The sequence below is a fragment of the Herpailurus yagouaroundi genome, unplaced genomic scaffold (assembly GCF_014898765.1).
Source record: "Herpailurus yagouaroundi ecotype Mexico unplaced genomic scaffold, PumYag 139, whole genome shotgun sequence".
In the NCBI taxonomy this organism is placed as follows: Eukaryota; Metazoa; Chordata; class Mammalia; order Carnivora; family Felidae; genus Herpailurus; species Herpailurus yagouaroundi.
The window spans coordinates 69234839-69256296 of NW_024412394.1; the positions used below are offsets into that span (position 1 = coordinate 69234839).

At 36.8% G+C, this 21458-nt stretch overlaps 1 protein-coding gene and 1 non-coding gene across 5 annotated transcripts in view; one reads left to right on the forward strand and one right to left on the reverse strand.

The window, feature by feature from the left end:
* REV3L (REV3 like, DNA directed polymerase zeta catalytic subunit) overlaps positions 1-21458 on the reverse strand; it is a 175268-nt gene that overhangs the window by 127531 nt on the left and 26279 nt on the right. The gene's annotated exons all lie outside the window — the stretch shown is intronic.
* On the forward strand, positions 11760-11864 carry LOC121030105 (U6 spliceosomal RNA). Its single transcript, XR_005790057.1, has one exon. It is a non-coding gene; the product is annotated as a U6 spliceosomal RNA (small nuclear RNA).

The window sequence follows — 21458 nt, forward strand, 5'->3', positions numbered from 1 at the left end:
CTCTCTTTCTCTCTGTCAAAAATAAATAAACATTAGAATTTAAAAAAAACTTAAGAAATGTATAAGAGAAACATAAGCAATGACGGGCTGTATCAGCGACTGGAAGCAGGATGCAGATAACAGTATGTAGAAATGGCAAGAGACACTTCCAGAATGGCAGAGGAAGAACCTTTAAAAACCCACTCCCGGGGCGCCTGGGTGGCGCAGTTGGTTAAGCGTCCGACTTCAGCCAGGTCACGATCTCGCGGTCCGTGAGTTCGAGCCCCGCGTCAGGCTCTGGGCTGATGGCTCGGAGCCTGGAGCCTGTTTCCGATGCTGTGTCTCCCTCTCTCTCTGCCCCTCCCCCGTTCATGCTCTGTTTCTCTCTGTCCCAAAAATAAATAAAAAACGTTGAAAAAAAAAATTAAAAAAAAACAAAAACAAAAAAACCCACTCCCCTCCATAAAAGCAACAAGAACACTGGCAAATTCTGTCAAAATCAACTTTTTTCAGCCCTTTGGAAATTACCTAAAAAGCTGGTGACAGTCCAAGGAGTGTTTATGCAAGAAAACCAGTTGAATCTTAGCAAGAACAGCAAGCTTTGTGGTATTCTAACTTGCCCTAATCCAATCCCCTCTCCTCCCCAGCTCCAGAGCAGCCTTGAAAACCAAAGCTTTGCAACTACAGAATAGAGAACAGATTTATAGTTCCCCAAAAGCCCGATCACCAGAAAACTGTCACTATTTGACCTGCTTGGCAGCTCACTGAAAATGAAAAGCTCCATTCTCAGGACTTGTCTTTATTTGATCAGACGCAGAGCTCACTCCATGTGTATAGACAGTTCCGTCTGCAACATACTGTGGAAAACAATCAGCAGCAACTGTTTAACATTACAGTTGCCTGAGGAGGGTTTACTAGTTGCAGCTAACAAAAGGCTAAACAAAAAAGCTTAAAAGGAAAAACTGAGGACTGAAATGTCCATAAAAACTTGAAAGGTGTACTATAGTACTGGGAATTCATAAGGCTATGTATATGTGTGGAGTTATGCTCAGGAAGAGCTGAGAAAGCCCTAATCTTTCAATACTGGCTGACCTTGAGGCTCTGCACCAACACACATGCATATAGAGCCCCTCAACAAAAGCTGGAAGGAGACCTATTGGCTCAAGACATTTAAAGGAAATTCTGACCAATAAGTTAGCTGAACAGAGACTTCAAAGAACAGAGACTGTACAGAATTAACTCAGAAAAGTCACTAAAGAAACAAACAACATCACCAACAACAGAGCAAAAACAAATCATGGGGTTAGGGAGGAATATGACTTCCTTAACTATCATATTACTCAAAACATCTAGTTTCAACATAAGACATATGAAGAAAAAGAAAAGCATGGCCCACACACAGGCGGAAAAAGGAAGTTAAGAGAAACTGTCCCTGAAGAAGCCCAGATGTTTGTCTTACTAGACAAAGACTTCAAACCAGCTATTAAAAATATTCCAAAGAATAAAAGGAGATTGTGTCTAAAGTATTAAATGGAAGTTTGAGAATCATGTCTTACCTAATAGAAAATATAAATGAATAGAAAGAAATTATAAAAGAGAATCAGAAATTTTGATGTTGCAAAGTACAAAAGAAATGAAAATTGTACTAAAGAGGGTCAAGAACATACTTGAACTGGCAGAAGAATCCATGAACTTGAAGACAGGTTAGCTAATTTGAGGAACAAAAAAGAAAAAGAATGACAAAATATTAACAGAGCCTCAGAGATCTATGGGATTCCATGAAGGATACCAACATATACATAATATGAGCTTCAGCAGCAGAAGAGAGAAAGAAAAGGATGGAAAGAATATTTGAAAAAAGAATGGCAAAAATATTCCCAAATTTGATGGAAGACATTAATCTGAATATCTAAAAACCTTAGTAAATTGCAAGCAGGAGAAATTCAGAGATCCATGCCAAGATGTATCATAACCAAACTGCCAAAAAACAAAGAGAAAATCTTGAAAGTGGCAAAAGAGGGGCACCTGGATCTCAGTTGGTTAAGTATCAGGCTTTGGCTCAGGCCATGGTCTCACAGTTTTGAGTTCAAGCCTCGCATCTGCACTGTCAGTGCAGAGCTGGCCTGGAATTCTCTCTCTGTCCCTCCACCCCTCAAAATAAATAAACTTAAAAAAAAAAAAAAAAAGAAAAGTGGCAAAAGAAGAGCAATTCATCATGTACAAAATTTCCTCAGTAAGATTAAAAGCTGACTTCTCATTAGAAACCATGGAGGCCAGAGGGATAACACAAAGTGATGAAAAAAAAAAAAAAAAAAAAGACTGTTAACCAAAAATTCTGTAACTAGCAAAACTACCCTGTGAAAACAAAGGAGACCTAGGTGAGGTGAGAAGGAAGAAGAAATCAAGATATTCCCAGCTAACTGACAATTAAGGGAACTTGTCACTTGCAGACCTGACCCGCAAAAAATATTAAAGGAAATTTCATTTCAGGCTAAAATGAAAAGACAATAGGCAGTAACTTAAATACACACGAAGAAATAAAGAGTACCAGTCAAGATAACTACATAGGTAAATAAAAAAGATAATAAACACTTATTTTTATAATTCTTTCCTTCTGCTACCTAAGACCTTAAGACAGGTGCATAAAATAATAATTATAAAATTGTGTCGAGAGGTTTATAATGTGTAATGATGTAATCTGCATAAGTGATGCTATAATGGAACAAAGTTTTCATTTACTACAGGTATACTGATATTGTGGGTTCAGTTCCAGACCACTGCAATAAGGCAAATAATGCAATAAAGTGAGTCAAAAGAATTTTTTGGTTTCCCAGTGCATCTAAAAATTATATTTACACTATACTGTAGTCTACTAAGTGGGCAATAGCATCATGTCTGAAAAAACAATGTGCACACTTTAATTAAAAAATATTTTCTTGGGGCACCTGGGTGGTTCAGTTGGTTGAGCATCCGACTTCGGCTCAGGTCATGATCTCGCAGTTCGTGAGTTCAAGCCCCACATTGGGCTCCCTGCTGTCAGCACAGAGCCCGCTTCAAATACTCTGTCACCCTCTCTCTGCCCCTCTCCTGCTTGCACTCTTTCAAAAATAAATAAATATTTAAAAAATATGTATTTTCTTGGTAAAAAATGCTAACAATCATGTAAGGTTTTAGCAAGTCAAAATCACTGATCACACATCACCATAGCAAACAGAATAATCAAAGTTTAAAATACTGCAAGTTACCAAAATATGACACAGACACCAGGTGATCAAGTGCCATTGGAAAAATGTACTGATAGACTTGCTTGATGCGGGGTTGCTACAAACCTTCAATTTGTAAAAAACACAGTATTGGCAAAGCACAACAAAGTGAGGTACAATGAGGTATGCCTGTATGAAAATTAAATTGGGATTAATCCAAACTAAAGTGTCTTAAATTAAGATGTTAATTGTAATACCCAGAATAACCATAAAGAAAATAACTAAAAGAAAGAGAAAGAAAGGGAGAGAGATAGGAGGAGAGAGAAAGGAAGGAAGGGAAATGGAATTAAAATGTACTAGAAAATATCTATTTAGTATAAAAGAAGACTGTAATGGAGGAATAAAACAACAACAGAGCATAAGACACAGAGAAAACAAACAGCAAAATGGAAGGTGTAAAACTACTCAGAACTGATAGGTGGCTGAAGGACATACATATCTTGCCCTACAGCTCTCAACTCAATGGGGAAGATCAATTTTCCCACTTTACATTCACCAGTACAATTTGAGTACTACACAAAATGAAGACAACTTATAGAAGCATCACAAGCCAAAGAAAAAACTCTGAGGACCAGAATCTTTTGTCTCAGCCATGTCTCAAACATGCTCAATATACATCCTTGAATTAATTAACGTACTCCATAACCAGAAGAATCATCGCTGAGGAAATAGAAGAAAAGTTTGATGTAAAGTATTTTCTGAAAAACACAAAAAACATTTAGATAGAAAATACTGTAACTGCATCTATTAAGAGCCAGCTCCCTGGCTGGAGAGATATACTTGAAATACTTGCTATTACTTATTTGAAATAGTAAGTATTTCAAGTATACGCACCCTCTTCTACCTACAAAAGTGTATGACTTGTTTCCCTATTTATGTGAATAATTAAGGAATTTATATGATATATAAATCTATTATGCCCTTATGTGACAGGTATGTTTATATACAGTAGAATCACATCATATATGCATTTTATTTACTTGGGTAGGAAGGGATCAAGGGGGATGGGAAGAGACTCAGGTAGAGAGAGAAAGAGACAAAGTGAATGAATAGGAGAACACAACTAAATGGTGCAGTGTGCCCAGTTAAAAAAATTTATGATCTAGCACCATGAGATGGGGTATATAAATCCTTATATAATTCCTTATTTTGTTTCAGTTCCTTTGTACTTCTAAAATGGAAGCATCTCCTATTGAAAGAGGCAACTAAGTAAGTGTGATTCTGTCTAAAAGATACAGTTCAGGGGCACCTGGTTGGCTCAGTTGGTTAAGTGTCCAATTCTTGATTTTGGCTCAGGTCATGATCTCATGGTTATAGGATTGAGCCCCACGTTGGGCTCTGCACTGACAGCACCAAGACTGCTTGAGATTCTCTCTCTTCTCCCTCTCTGCCCCTCCCTCTCTCAAAATAAATAAACAAACTTAAAAAAAAAAAAAAAGATACAGTTCAGTTTTCATAAAACATGGCCCTGATTGGGGACCAACTCTTTCAACTAGAGCTCAACTGAAGAAAAGTGATTAGTGTCTATGAGGTTATTGTCCATGAGATCATGACCTGAGCTGAAATCAAGAGTCATATGTGTAGCCGAATGAGCCACCCAGGTGCCCCTATGTCTATATATAAGGAAATTTAAGCCGTTGGATTTATTAAAAGATAGTGTGATAGAATTCATGCAATTTAAGCGATTGTCAAGGAAATTCTGCCTATAAAAGGTTTTAATCTCATACGTTTGCTTCAAAACCTAATTCCCACCTAAGATACAACTTCACTGTCTTTGTCTCCATACCTACAGCATGAGTTCCTTGAACACCATGTACCATGTCTTCTTATTCTTCCTACTCTCAATGCCTAGCAGAGAGCCTAGAATACAGTAGGTATTTGATACATTTGGGTAGGCATGTGTGGTTTGATAAAAAAGAAAAAACAACAACATATATTTGGTCTTTGTGCCTAATTCTTGGCACAGAGCTCCTAAAACCCTTGGTATTTCCTGAACAATAGGCTATCTTTGGTTATAAATGAACCCCTTTCTATCACAATGGAATTTATACTAATGAGTTGACCCATGATGAGCTCTTTAGATGGCTTCACAACAGAGGGCTGCTTGCCCAAGGAATCAACCATATCATTACAGGATTGGTATTTTCAACCCCATTTCCCCATCTACCACCTCACCTCCAGGGAGAAGAGAAGGACTTATGATTTAGTTCAATCATAAATAGTCAGTGATTCGATCAATCATTCCTGTGTAATGAAACTTCAACAGACATTCTGGAACAATGAAGGCTTGGGAAAGCTTCCTGGTTGGTGCTCAGGACCCTTCTGAACTTTGCCCTATGTATGTCTTCATCTGGCTATTCACTGTACACTTTATAATAAACTGTGCAAACATAGGGTTCTGAGTTCTTTTTTTTTTTTAAACATTTATTTATTTTTGAGACAGAGCATGAACGGGGAGGGTCAGAGAGAGAGGGAGACACAGAATCCGAAACAGGCTCCAGGCTCTGAGCTGTCAGCACAGAACCCGACGCGGGGCTCGAACCCACAGACCGCGAGATCATGACCTGAGCCAAAGTCGCCGCTCAACCGACTGAGCCACCCAGGCGCCCCAAACTGTGCAAACATAGGGTTCTGAATTCTAGATGTTATTGTAGCCATTTACTGAGCCTGAGGAAGGGTTGAGAGAACCCCCAAATTTGTAATCGGCCCGGCAGAAGTGCAGGTAGCCTGGGTATCCATTTATGGCTGGCATCTGAAGTGGGGGCAGTCTTGTGGAGCTGATCCCTTACCCTGTGGTGTCTACACTAATTTTGAGTAGTGTCATAACTGAACTAAATTACAAAACACCCACAGGTGATGTCAGAGAATTGAGAATTTGTTGTTGGAAAACCAACAAAATACGATGTCTTTCAACTAAGTCTAGAAAATTGGACTGCTTTTTTCTCCTTACAATTTTTTTTTCAAAACCTAACAAAGATATTTAAAATGTTCTCCTACCTTTCCATATTTGCAAGGGAACTAGAAGGGATTGAATTAAGGATCAACTTTCCATAATAAATAACAGTAAACTAACCAGCAATAAAATGTAACATACAAATATTTTTATGATTAATATATCCAAAATGTGATGAAATGACATGTCCAAAATTCATATGTAACTTAGTTTGCAATTATTATCATAGAAAGGAAACTAGTAATTACTTTGACCTTCACAGTGACTGGTCACCTCAGTTTGGGTACTACTTAAAGGCTCACACAATATGGTATATCATCACATTTTTCTAAAAAGTCTAGCCTTAAAAAGTTAAACTGCTAACAGTGGTTTCAAGCCAGAATCTCCAAGAAAATGTGTACCTTTCAGACTAAATGTCATAAAAATAACTAGTGTCTATTAGCTTTTGCTAAAAATAAAATTCTGGCTTGTAAAACCAATATTGTTTTGGGGCGCCTGGCTGGCTCGGTCGGTAATACGTGACAATCTCAGGGGCGTGAGTTCAAGCTCCACACTGGGAGTAGAGCCTACTTAAAAAAACAAAAAATGAAAAAAACAAATATTGTTTTAGTTTCAGATGTTTTACAGCCAGTATGGTCACACATATTAATCTTTGCGGTATTTCAATTGAAAGGTAAGTAATTCAAGGTGTTGAAGTAAAATTAATAATCTGATTAATATCTGAAAATTTGCCTCTGGTGATTTAAAACAGTATTAATAGGGGTGTCTGGGTGGCTCAGTTGGTTGAGCATCTGACTTCGGCTCAGGTCATGATCTCACAGTTTGTGAGTTCGAGCCCTCCATCAGGCTCACTGCTGTCAGCATGGAGCCTGCTTTGGACCCTCTGTCCTCCCTCCTTTTCTCTCTGTCCCTCCCCAGTTCATACTCTCCCTCAAAAATAAACATTTGAAATAAATAAATAAGTAAATAAAAATAAAACAGTATTAATAGCTAACCAAGATAAAGTTACTACTATCCAGTCAAATTGTATATATAAATACCTGAATTTTCTTTCAAGGACACATAAATAAAATATTACAGGTAATTTAAATCATGCAAATCTATTAAACTGCACAACCACACTATGGTAGCTGAACACTGAAGGACCTGAAACTTTTACCTAAATATAAGAAAGTGAAAGGACAACACAGGGAATAAGAGATTTAAAAATCATGTTTGATAAGGCTTACAACTCATTACTAAAAAGACAAATAACCCAATTTTAAAATGGACAAAGAATCTGAATAGACATTTCTCCAAGAAGATATAAGAATGGCCCATAAGTATATGAAAAGATGCTCAACATCAGGAGCCATCAATGAAATGCAAATCAAAACCACAATGAAATACACTTCACAACCACTAGACAGCTATAATCAAAAAGTCAGACAACAAGTGTTGTAGAGAAACTAGAAACCTCATATACTAGTGGTAAGAATGTTAAATGGTGTAGCTGCTTTGGAAAATAGATTGGTAGGTCCTCAAAAGATTAAACAAATTATCATAAGACCAGCAATTATATTCCTACATATTATGTATATATATGTAGGAATAGATGTATATGTGTGTGTATAGCTATATATATATAGCCCAAAATAAATGAAAAAAAATATATATAGCTATATAGCCCAAGATAAATGAAAACATACACCCACACAAAAACTTGTATATGAATGCTCATAGTAGCAGTTTTCATAATAGCCAAAAGGTGGTAATAACTCAAACGTCCATCAACTGACGAATGGATAAATATCATGTGGAACAACTATACAATGGTTTATTCAGCCATTTTAATGGAATGAAGTACTGACAGATGGTATAACATGGATGAATAGGCAAATATGTAAAACTGTATCTGAATGAAGCTCTTATATAATTTTTTAACCTACCCATAGTCATGGTTTGTTTTTGTTTTTTTGAGGTCTCTAATAAGAAGATCTAACTCTGTATATACCATTAGAGTCAATGCATACATTAAAATGATTTATTGGAGGGCATCTGGGTGGCTTGGTCGGTTGAGCGTCTGACTTCGGCTCAGGTCATGATCTCACATCTCGTGAGTTCTAGCCCCGCGTTGGGCTCTGTGCTCAGAGCCTGAAGCCTGCTTCAGATTCTGTGTCTCCCTCTTTCTCTGCCTTTCCCCTGCTCATGCGCTATCTCTGTCTCTCTCAAAATAAATAAACATTAAAAGAAATTATTTTAAAATGAATTACTAGATTTGCATCACAGAAATCATGCATATATTGAGAGACGTATGAACATTAGCCACTAAAACAACTTACATATCTTCATTTCCATTTAATCATGCACTAAGTATACTACTTTAAACCTTCAATCACATTATGATATGTTGTCAAATTACAGAGAGATGTTCTACTTTATGTGATCATTACCAGAAACAGATAAAAAGTTAAAGATTAAGAACTATCAATGTAAGAAAGTTTTTTCAGACAGTAAAACTTTCAGACTTTACTTAAGAACAATAAAACTGAACTACCAAACATACTTAATATTTGCTCTGTCAAAAGGCAGAAGCAGCACAGCCTCTTCCCAACCCTCAAACCACCCCCCCCAAATGTCACACAACTTTGTATATGAATTAAATGGAAGTTTTCTTAGGACTGTGTTTAGTTACTTAACAGTACCAGACTGATAAGGCCAATGAGTTCTACTAAGCATAAAATTGGTTACTTGGGGGCCTGAATAAGGCAGTTATAAGTCATGAAAAATTAGAATTCCAAAGTGTTGGACAAAAACATATTGCCAAACTTATCAAACACAATGCAAACCAGAAGTCAGTGGAGTACCATCTTTAAAGTATTAAAAGAAAAACTGAATTTTTTTTAGTGATTGCTTTAGAGTTTGTAGGATACATTTACTCTAAACTACCTCCACTGTCAAATAACATTATACTGCCTTTCATGGGTAAGTGCCTTAAAACAGTATTCCAAATTCTTCTCTCCTGCCCCTTATAACATTGCTACCTAATTTCACTTATCTATAAGCTGTAATCACCCAATAAATTGTTTCTATTTTGAACTTCCCTATTACATCAATTAAGAATAAGAAAACAAAAGGTTTTATTTTACCTTCATTTATTCCTTCTCTAATTTTCCTTTTCTCTGAAGAATTTAACATTTCTTGCAAGGCAAGGTAACAGTTCTTGTTGGCTACAGATTTCTTCAGTTTTTGTCTGAGAAACTTTTTAATTTCCCTTCACTTTTTTTTTTTTCTTTTCAATGTTTATGTATTTTTGGGACAGAGAGAGACAGAGCATGAACGGGGGAGGGGCAGAGAGAGAGGGAGACACAGAATCGGAAACAGGCTCCAGGCTCTGAGCCATCAGCCCAGAGCCCGACGCGGGGCTCGAACTCACGGACCGCGAGATCGTGACCTGGCTGAAGTCGGACGCTTAACTGACTGCGCCACCCAGGCGCCCCTTCCCTTCACTTTTGAAAGATAATTTCAATGTATACAGAATTTTAGGTTGTTGATCTTTTTCTTTCAACACTTCACTCTTCTCTCTTCCTTGTATGGTTTGTGAAGAGAAGGAAAAGTAATTCCTGACCTTCTTCCTGTATAGGTAAGGTGTTTCTTCCCCTTCTGGCTTCCTTCAAGATTTTCTCCTGGTCTTTGGTTTCCTGCAGTTTGTATATATGTCTAAGTGTAGATTTGGCAGTTGGCATATTTCGTGTCCTCTGAGCTTCCGGGATTGGTGGTTTGGAGTCTGTCATTAATTCTGGAAAATTCTCAGCCATTATTACTTCAAGTATTTCTTTTGCTCCTTCCTCTTTCTGATGAGTCAGCCCACAAAAGGCATTCTTCACTTGTTACAGTACTTTTGATTTCTAGTAGTTTCTTTTGATTCTCTCTTAGGATTTCAATCCCAATGCTCACATTACCCATCTGTTCTTACATGTCACATTTTGTACATCTTTTCCATTAGATGCCTTAAGCATATTGATCATAGTTTAAATTCACCTTCTGATAATTCCAAAATCTCTGCTATATCTCACTAGGAATTAGGCTGTATTTACTGTATAAAATTTCCTCAAATGTCCTGTGGGTTTTTTTTTTTTTTAAGTTTATTTATTTAGAGAGCCAGAGAGAGCACACAAGCAGAGGAGGGGCAGAGAGAGAGGGAGAATACCGAGCAGGCTCTGTACTGTCAGCGCAGAGCCCAATGTGGGGCTCAAATTCATGAACCATAAGATCATGACCTGAGCTGAAATCAAGAGTTAGACGCTTAACCAAATAAGCCACCCAGGTCCCCCTAAGGTCCTTGTTTTTATCTCTCCTTGTTGTCTTTGGGTTTCCCTAGAAACTCCTTAAAGTGCAAGCCTCATAGTTCTTTAATCTGTAATCCCTTATTATTACACAGGAGCCCTGTTGATGTAAAATGTAGGGGGAAGGGAAGTATTCCATAACCCTATGATGAGGTCTGAGTCTTTTAGAGGGCTTTTGAAAGTGCCTGTCTTTTTTCCCCTCTTAGAAGAGACAGCAAGACTAGAGAGGAAGTTGATTTCCCCAAGTTGGTTAGGTTCTGGGAGTTTCCCCTTTGGGCAAGGAGAGAACAGAATGCTGTGAGCATACTGCAACATGGCGACTACTCCTCTCCTGCTGGAAGCATGAGGAAATAACTATATCCCCAATCTTAACTGTGAGAACCTGGTGGAGCTTGTGGAGGAAAAACTTACAAAAGTATGGGGAGCCCTCTTAAAACCGGACCCCAGGAGTTTTTAACTATCAAGCTAATCCACACTCATCTTCTGGCTGGTCATCAGTTACAGTTCTCCTACCACTTCCTACTTACGTTAGCTTATGCTCCCAGCAAGCTGTGATTCTTTGTATTCACCTGTCTCCCCATTTTGGGGGGCATTAGTTTACTCTGTGACCTCAGTTCTCTGATGTATCTAAGAAGAATTGTTGCCTTTTAGTTTGTTCAACTTTGTTCCTGTTTTAAGGACAAGAGTGGTGACTTTTCTTTCATGTCTGAGTGGAAGCCAGAATTTTTACGCCCTTTTGATGTCTTTCCATCATTCCTTGTACACTTTATTTTCTGGAACAATAAGATGTTCCAGATTCATCTTGTAGTTTTCTCAAGGGAGTCTTGGTTACTTTTAGTGGAGAATACTGTTTAGAAATCAAGATGTGGATACAAAGTATACTCATTGCTATGGGGGGTATCATTAATTCTAGAACCTCTAAGCACCGCACTGAGAAGTTTATATATTTATATACATACACACACATCCTATATTTCTCTATCCATCTATCCTTCTCTGCATATGGTAAAAACAGTTCATACTCCTACCTCCAAATCCAACCCAACACCCCAGAGACATTCTAGCTGTCCCTATATCCATGTTTTTCTCTTGTCCAACAGTGAGAAACCTGGCTTTTATTTTCCTAATATATTTATTCGTTTGCATAATCCTAAAAAACATAAAAAGTAGTTTCAGAACTACTACCTACTACCACTAAGAAAAGCACATATACTGACTAAAATTCAAAGTATTTGTTTAGTGCTCATTTCGGCAGCACCTATACTAAAATTGGAATGATACAGAGAAGATTAGCATGGCCCCCCGTGCAAGGATGATTGGCAAATTTGTTTATTCTTCCTTTGTAGGGGGTAAGAGTGGTAAATTTTCCAGATAATGAAATTCACAATAACTATACCTTATTAATTTTGACAAATGTGTGTATCTTTATTAAGTTATGGAACATTTTCCATTTTCATCACCTCCAAAATTCCCTTGTACTGCTTTTCAGTCAATCCCCACTTCCTCTGATGCAATCAGTGGTCTGATTTTTCACAATAGTTTTGTCTAGCACTTCATAAAAATGCAATCACACTGTATAATATTCTTTTGTGCCTGAATCCTTTTGCCCAGCACTGTGATGTTAATATTCATCCAGGATATCACATGTATCAGTAATTCATTCCTTTTTGTTGTTCCAAAGTAACTTCTTCTATGGATGTATCAGTTTATTTACCCATTTTATATATGAGACAAGAGATTCAAAGTGCCTAAAGTCACACAGTTAATTGGATGAGAAGAATTCCAACACATTTTTAAAATAACAACAAAAACTGTAGGGATATATTTTTTATCATATAAATTTAGTGATTTATAAGGAAATATCTATATAATCACATCACAGATGTAATTTTTTTAAAAAAATCACTGTGATAATTTTCAATAAATTCTTAGTAGGAAATGAAAAATATCCAAAATTAAAAGGTTATTGAATCAAATATTTTTAAATCTTTAAGAATATCTGTACAGGTGACAACACTGACATTTCTTCCATAATCCATGCTCCTTCCTAATCCTTACTTCTGCCAATGCTGATTTCAAATTTACCTGGCATTTCTCAAATATCTCTTAAACATTTACCTTATCTTCAGTCAATTACAGGAAAGTAATTTGTATATTCACTAATGTCTTCAGTTTAAACTTATTAACTACCAAGAAGAATACTCTCCTAATTCTAACATTTGTAAGCAATTTTTAGCCTTCTGAGTCTCTCAAGTCTGCCAAATCATCCATTTTTAATTACCTACTTAGAAAATCCATCAATCTATCTCTCCTTAAAACATAACATAAAAGACAGTTCTTCTTCAACCCATAATCTTTAAGCTCCTTCTCAAACTACAATTGACTGAGTAATTCTGATCTAAGAATGATAATTTTTCTGTAGTATGAAATGTTACTACTTTCCCCTAATGATGAAAGTTTACGGTAGCACCATTCAACATGACCTTAAGTCACTGCCATAGACTGAAGGGTCAAAAGTAGACCGCCAAGAGGGAGACTGCCATTAGGTTGGGTTGTCCCATCACCTCCTCTATTGCCCCAAACATACATACCCTGTATCTTGGCCCAATCTCAATGAACTTGCTTAACATGAAGTAATGGAAAATTTGAGGTCTCTTCCTCAGAAGATATGAACGGATCTATGGATCTATTATATTTGGTGTAAGTTCCACTGTATGGTTCCCCTCTAATAGGTTTCTAGAGCTCTCAGGTATTCCAAAACAACATCCATCTCATAAGAACATGGTGAAGTATAAAGTGCACCTTGAAGTACTGAGCACATGTAGATGCTATTTTAATTTGAAATGCTCCCACAAGTTAGGGATTATTATCCTAATTTTCCTAACATGAGAACAGATTAACTTTAGACCTAATCTACCATATATATGATGGCCCAAGAACTTAGTCTATAACATGAATAAGGTACATGAGACCAACTGATTTATCTTATTTCATTTATAAGCCACAACCCTTAGCTCATAATTTATATGAAATAAAATTCAATTATTATTTTAAGTGAAGAAAATGAAACATTTAAGATGTAATCAGAGTGGTGAATATAAAACTCTGTAACAAAACTTCCCAATGCCAGTCACTAGATCAAGGACAAATGATGGTTTCATTATTAACAGCTATGGCAAAGACAGCTGTTTAGAATATGGCTTCCTCTTTTGGTTTTAGGTTTTGAAAATTCCTGTGAACTTCTACTTTAATTGAAATTTTTGACATAGCCAAGATAACATGTCTAAACAGCTGGACTCCACGTATAATGAAATTAGGCTTACTTGAAAGAAAAAAAAATGCCAGGCCTGTAATGTTGCCTGCTCATTTTTCCTTTTTGCTATTAGAAAAATTTTACAAAGTAGGTTAATGTTTAAGGCATACTTTCCTCAACTGGCAGAGAATGTAATAATTTACATCCTATTTCTTTCCCTAGAAATATAGTGGCCAAAATAAGGGAGATTTACGGAAGGCAATGATTAATCCAGAGAACCAACCTAGGTAGTCAGGCAACTGATCATCCCATCATCTTCCAGAATTAACTGGAGATAATAAGACAGAAATGAGAAAAGAACATAAACTCTTGGAACACAGCAAATTGCCTTGGAAGGGAAGGAAAAATGGAAACTTTTGGTCCCAGTTAAAGTGTCGATGAGAATATACTTCTATCTGAATGTTAAAAAAAAAAAAAAAAAAAGTGTTAAGAATGCAGGTAAAATAAAGACAAGACAATTAAAGGTAGTAAATAAATTTAGAAACTGGATTATTAAAATTATGCTTACAAAACTTACAAAGAAAGTATCTTTTAAAAATATTTTCTTGCCTATTGTTGTACGGAAATTAGAATAAACTATCAACCATACATTTTTACTGAACACATAGTACATAAATGGTTTTTTATACGTAATTGGATTTTAAAATGAATTAAATATAGTCTCTTGCCCCATTCCCAACTGGGGATAGGGTTTGGGGCACAAAGACACATATAAAACATTACAGAAGTGGCAAACAAAATGCCCAGGGAGCCTAGAGAAAAGAGAAATTATTCAGAATGGGAGTGTGGCAAAAAAGATTTCACCAAAGTGCCATTTACACTGGGCTTTAGATGGGCAAGAATTTAATAGGCAAAGACAGAAAAAGGTAAAGCAAGAAAAAAACCAGAAGGAATAATATATGAAAGGTATGGAAATTAGGAAAAAGTGTAGGATATATTCAGGAAAATCCAAGTATATAAGTGGGGCCGGAATATAGGGTTCATAGTAATGAGAGAGAAAAATGAGAAAAGAAAAGCCTAGAGGGGTGCCTCAGTCGGTTAAGCGTCCAAGTCTTGGTTTCGCCTCAGGTCACCATCTCAGGGTTTGTGAGTTCTGACCCCACATCTGGCTCTGCACTGACACTGTAGAGCCTGTTTGGGATTGTCTCTCTCCCTCCCTCTTTGCCCCTCCCCTGCTCACACTGTCTCTGTCTCTCTCAAAATAAATAAATAAAATTAAAGAAAAGCAAAGCCTAGAAAAGCAGATTGAAAAAGAGATTGAGGAAGTCCCTAAACATTACACAAAAAGTTCATTTTTAGCAGTGGGGATTCAAATTATTTTGAGCCTTAGAGGCACAAAAAATCTAGGTTCCCACTATCAGATGAACCTGTGTACGAGTTAAATTTCACTTTAACAACTGTGTTATCTTACAGCCATCAATCACCAACTCTCCTGCAAGATTTAGAATCAGAATAAATGCAGAAGCGAGTTAAACACTAAATTTTAATAGATTCAGCTGTTCAATGGTCAATATGATTATAGAATAAATAGGGTAACCATATAATTTGTCATCTAAACTGGGATTTTTCAGAATTAAGGGGGGGGGGAACTATTATTAATTATACTAGTATTAATTAGGAACGTCCCAAGCAAACTGGGGTGGATTGTTAACCTTGTTATAAAAACTCCCCAAATCAAAGGGACTCCTTACTTTTTCTTCTTAGATTCTCTTCAGTGGGAAACTCCTACTATGAAGCAGGAGAAGAATCTAGTATTTGATATTGAGATTAGTGGCTATGGCATTTTAAAGAGATAGGCACACATTAAAAATGAATAACAGACCTATTCTTTTTATAGTAACAGAGACTTGAAGGGTGAATAACTTCATGCAAATCTGTCAAAGACTTCTTTAACAACAACCATGAACACAGAGGAACTACATACTGATTACTAACCTCACAAAAGCACATTTAGACTTAGATGGTATTCCCAGAGTTTCTGTGTTTATTTGAAAACAGGTTAATTTTCGACTATACCAACCATCTCAAAGCATATTTCTTTTTGTTTTAATACACTACAAGAAAGAAAAAATGTTTTTACTGCTAAAATTACAGAAAACACTTCATGGTTTGTTATGTGGGTGGTTGCAACACTTGGCCTTTAACCTCTTGCCAAATACCACATCACATGTGTTCTGAATCACCAGTAAACCCAGATGCCCTTATATGAGATATTTCAAATCCATCCAGAAGTTAAGAGACAAAACAATATGGTCTTCATGAATGAAACAAAGAACTTCTAAAAGAGAAAAGAGAGAGAAGAGAGAGAGAAGAAAAAAGAAAAGGAAGGAAGGAAGGAAGGAAGGAAGGAAGGAAGGAAGGACGGAAGGAAGGAAAAAGAAAGAAGGAGAAAAAGAGGGAAAGGGGAAGAAAGAAAAACAGGGAAAGGAAGAAACAAGCAAACCAAGAACTTCTAATGTCAGGACTTGAGGAAAATAATTTAACTGCTTTTTTTTTCTTTTAATGTTTATTTATTTACTTATTTATTTTTAATATTTATTTATTTTTGAAAGAGACAGACAGACAGAGCATGAGAGGGGAGGGGCAGAAAGAGAGGGAGACCCAGAATCTGAAATAGGCTCCAGGCTCTGAGCTGTCGGCACAAGGCCCAATGCAGGGCTTGAACTCAAGAACAGTGAGATCATGACCTGTCCAGAAGTAGGACGCCCAACTGACTGAGCCACCCAGGTGTCCCCTATTTATTTTTTGAAAGAGAGACAGGGTATGAGCGGAGAAGGGGCAGAGAGAGAGGGAGACAGAATCTGAAGGAGGCTCTGGGCTCTGAGCTGTCAGCACAGAGACTGACAGCTGGGCCCGAACTCATGAACCATGAGATCATGACCTAAGCCAAAGGTGGACACTTAACTGAGTGAGCCACCTAGGTGCCCCTAATTTAACTTCTCTCTAAATATTCATTCTGGTCAAAGTCTAAGACCAGATAAAAAAGGTCTTGCCACAACAAAAAGAAGTCAAAACTTTTGATATTAGAAAATATTTATATTTATAATCACCTTATGCCAGGGGTTGGTCAACTTTTCCCCCAACAGGACAAATAGTAAATTGTTTAGGCTTTGTAGGCCATAGAGTCTCTTCAAGTATCCATATCTCTCTCCATCTTTTTTTTTTTTTTTGGAGAGGAGAAAGAGAGACAGAGAGCACTGTGTACTTAGTATGGAGCCCAATGCAGGGCTTGATCCCATGACCCTGGGGTCACGACCCAAGTCAGAATCAAGAGTTGGACGCTCCACCAACTGAGCCACCCAGGCACCCCTATCTTTATCCTTCTGAAGCACAACAGCAACTACAGACAATATGAAAATGAATGGAAAGGGCTGTGATCCAGTAAAACTTTACTTACAATTGGATTTGGTTCTCAGGGCTGTATAAGAGTATAAGCTCTTTTCTAGAATATAAGCTTCTTTTTATCACTCTTGTCTTGGATAGTGCCTGGTACATAATATATGCTCTGAAAATGTTTATAGATGAGTATTATTTAGTAATCAAAAAAGAAGCAAAATGTCTGAGCTACTGTGGGACAAACATCGTGCTTATTGAGTATTATGTGAGTTATTATTCTAGTTAGAGTTCATAGGTTGGTATTTCTCACATAAAATATATAAATATTTTTCATTAAAAAACCTTTAATTGTAATATTAATCATGTCACTACTGAACTCTGCCTACCCAAGATTAATACTAATTTTCTGGCTTTTCCAGGCCATTTACATAAATAGGTAATCTGATTACATAGTATAAGGACTGGAGCTGAAAGGTCATGTTGAGTTAAAGCCAGGATTAATACCATGGCAAGTGAGAGTCAAAGGCAGGTGGAAAGAACCCTGCAGAGAAGATGTGTGTGCAGAGAATGGAAGAAAAGACAGAACTGTCTGTACCATGCAGTGAAGATCTGAGAGATTTCTCTGCATTATAATAATAAATCTCCTTTTTATTAGAGCTTCTTTGAAAGGGCTTCTATTCTTTGCAGTTAAATGATTCCTGACTAGAAAATGGATTATGAAACATTTTGGAGAGGAGTTAATATTTGAGATGAATTCTTAAAAAATGAAGACAGGGTTTCTAGTCTACATGGAGTAATAGAGAACAGATTTACAATCCTGCCTGAAACAACAACAACAAAAACAGAAGAAATATATGAAACAATAGTTTCCACACATTGGACAATGGCTGGTATAGGAGAGTAATCCCTGACAGAAGGGAAACAAAGTCAGCACCCTGGGAGCAGAGGGAGAAGGAAGCCAAGTGGAAGCTCAACAATCTCCCTGAGCTGAGAAAGTATGAGTCCAAGACTGCTGGAATTTGCCTGGGAGAGTACTAGAGAGGAGAGAGTTGCAGAGAGATAGTAGAGTAGGTCTGCAGAGGGCCCCGTCAAGACTATTGAGTAGTATAGTATCAGCACATGCTTGTGAGGAATCTACCCAAAGCTAGGAAAAGAACTAAAAGGAACAGAGAGAACAATCCCAGGGGGTCAGACAGTGGCAAGAATAATTTGTTTCATCTAGAAAGGAAAAAAAAAATCTCATATTTCACAGGACATCAGGCAGAACAATCATAATGTCTCAGTAGTGGCACAAAATTAGTCCTAGATAAAGTTTGCTCTGGGTTCCACCTGAACAAGCATAAAAATAGCACTGAAAGTGTCAAACTCTTTCCAAATAACAGTGTCCCAGAATAAAACTCAAGAATACTTCTAGGGGTGGGGTGCCTGGGTGACTCAGTCGGTTAAGTGACCAACTTTGGCTCACGTCATGATCTCACGATTCATGAGTTCGAGCCCCACGTCAGCCTCTGTGCTGACAGCTCAGACTCTGGAGCCTGCTTCAATTCTGTATCTCCCTCGCTCTCTGCCCCTCTCTCACTCGCACTCTGTCTCTCTCTCTCTTTCTCTCTCTCTCAAAAATAAACATTAAAAAAAAAAAAAAAAAAGACTACTTCTAGGAGTGCCTGGGTGGTTCAATCGGTTAAGCTTCCAACTCTTGATTTCAGCTCAGGTCATAATCTCACAGTTTTGAGATCAAGCCCCACATGGGGATCTTTGTGGGCATGAGCCTGCTCAAGATTCTCTCTCCCCTTCCCACCCCCCCCCGTCCCTCTCTCTCTCAAAAAAAAAAAAATATATATATATATACATATATATTCTAGAAATACAAAATATCCCAAACACAAGGTTAAATTCACAATGTCTGGCATGTAATAAAAAATTATCAGGCATGAAAATAAATAGAAAAATATGAGAAGAAAAAGCAGCAATAGAAACAAGGCAAAAACTGATAAATACTAGAATAAAAATATCAAGATAGTTCTTATAACTGTAATCTGTATGTTGAAGAAGGTAGAGGAATGCTTGGACATGTTAAGCAGAGATGTGGACAACATAAAAAGAATGTGAATCAAAATTTTCATCTTACCAGGGATGAAAAATAAATGTTTGAGAAGAAAAATACAATGAATGGAATTAATAGCATATTAGAAATGGTAGAATTAAAGATTAAGAACTGAAAACAGCAATAGAAATTATTCAAAATGAGGCATAAAATAAGCCTGAAAAAAAAAATGAAAATGTTAGTAACCTACACATGAGCTTCAAGCGGTCTCATATACTTGTAATCTGAGTCCTCAAGATGGAGGATAAGTGCTATATAAAATTACAAAAAAAAAAAAAAGCAAGAGAGAGAAAGAGAAAGATAGGGACGTATGGGCTTAAAGTAGTACACAAGAGCAAGCTCTAATGGATTATGGAGAGTAGGAAAGAAATGGCAATGGCATTTGTCTGACAATGGCAGGCAAGTAACACAGCTAGAAGCTGCTGCCTCTAAGAAAGAAGTAAGGACCCAGATTAGGATGTGATGGTAAGAAAAGAGAGAACTGAAAACATTTTAAAGGAAGAAATAATAGGAATTCATGATTAACTATATACTGGAAAGGACAATGTTAAGAAGTTTAAATTTCGAAAATGACCAAACTAAGTTTGAATCCCAGATTTTTTACTTATTATACGAAGTTGGAGACGTTATTTAATATCTCTCTGCCTTAGTTTCCTCATTAGTAAACTGTAGAATATAGTAGTACCTATCTAATAGGGCTGTTTTGAGAATTAAATGAGTTAAAACATGGAAAGTACTCTGACATGTAGTAAGTGCTTAATAAATACTGGTTATTGCAGTTCTCAAACCTTTTGGTCTCAGGACTATTTTTCACTCTTAAAAGTTATGGAGGACCCCAAAGAATTTTATGTGGGCAGTCTATCAGTATTTACCATATTAGATATTAAAACTGAGAAATATATAAAGTATTGACATTTTCATTCATTAAAATTAATAAACCTATTACATGTGCACATGAATAACATTTTGTTTTTTAAAAGAAAAACATTGGTGGGAAGATACAAACTGTTTTACATTTTTGTACATCTCTCTAATGTCTGGCTTACTAAGAGAAAGCTGGGTTCTCCTATCTGCCTTTGTTCAATCTGTTGCTTATGTTATTTTGGCTAGGAAAGACAACCAACCAAACTGTGTTATGTAGAAGCTAATACACCCAAGAAAACTAAGATCGCATCTCCTGGGTAGAACAACTAAGTTTTAAAAAGGGGACAGCAAATTATTCATTCTTTAAATCTTAAGAGTGCTCAAGAGCGGAATAAGATATTAACTACAAACTATTTTAGTCAGCTCACAAGAGAAAGAGCCAGAGAAACTATTTGTTTATTAAATTTATCCCACATGAGCTATAAGAACTGCAGAAAGGAGATGGAACCACAAAGAATTCCCGTATAAGATAAAAGAGATGCACAGTTCTACATGAAGAGTAAGGAAATGCCTAGGCCTGAGCTGAGAGTTTGGAAAGTTCTAAGTGTAAGAAATCAGATCTCTAAAGGACACAGAAAAAGAGAGCAGGGCCAAGTAATGGAATCTGGGGCAGGTGGGGAGGCCAGGGGGGGTGCCAGTACTGGACAGAAGGAAAACAATCTTCTTTTTATGGGCAGAAGATTTAAATAGATACTTCACCAGAAAAGATATGTGAATGGCAAATAAGCGTATGAAAAGATTTACAGTATCCTTAGTCCTTAGAAATGAAAATTAAGACAATGAGATATCATTACATTCCCACCAGAAAAAGATACACTTTTAAAAAGACTAAACCAGAAGCAAATGTTGGGAATATGGAGAAATTGGACCTTCCATACACTGTTAGAGGTAATGCAAAATGGTATAGCTACTTTGGAAAAGAGTTTGGTAGTTTCTTATGACCTAAACTTACTATATGACCCAGAAATCCTACCCCAAGAGAAATGAAAATATACAGTCACATAAAGACTTGTACATGACTGCTCACAGCAGCTTTTTCATAATAGTCCAAACTGGAAACAATCCAAATGTCCAGTATATACCATTGCAGTATATCCATATAATGGAATATGACTTAGCAATGTAAAGGAACACGCTACTCATACATGCAACAATATGGATAAAGGCACAAATGACTACATATTGTAGGATTCCATCACGTGAAATTCTGGAAAAGGCAAAACTATAGTAATTATAGTGACAAAGCAGATCCATGATTGCT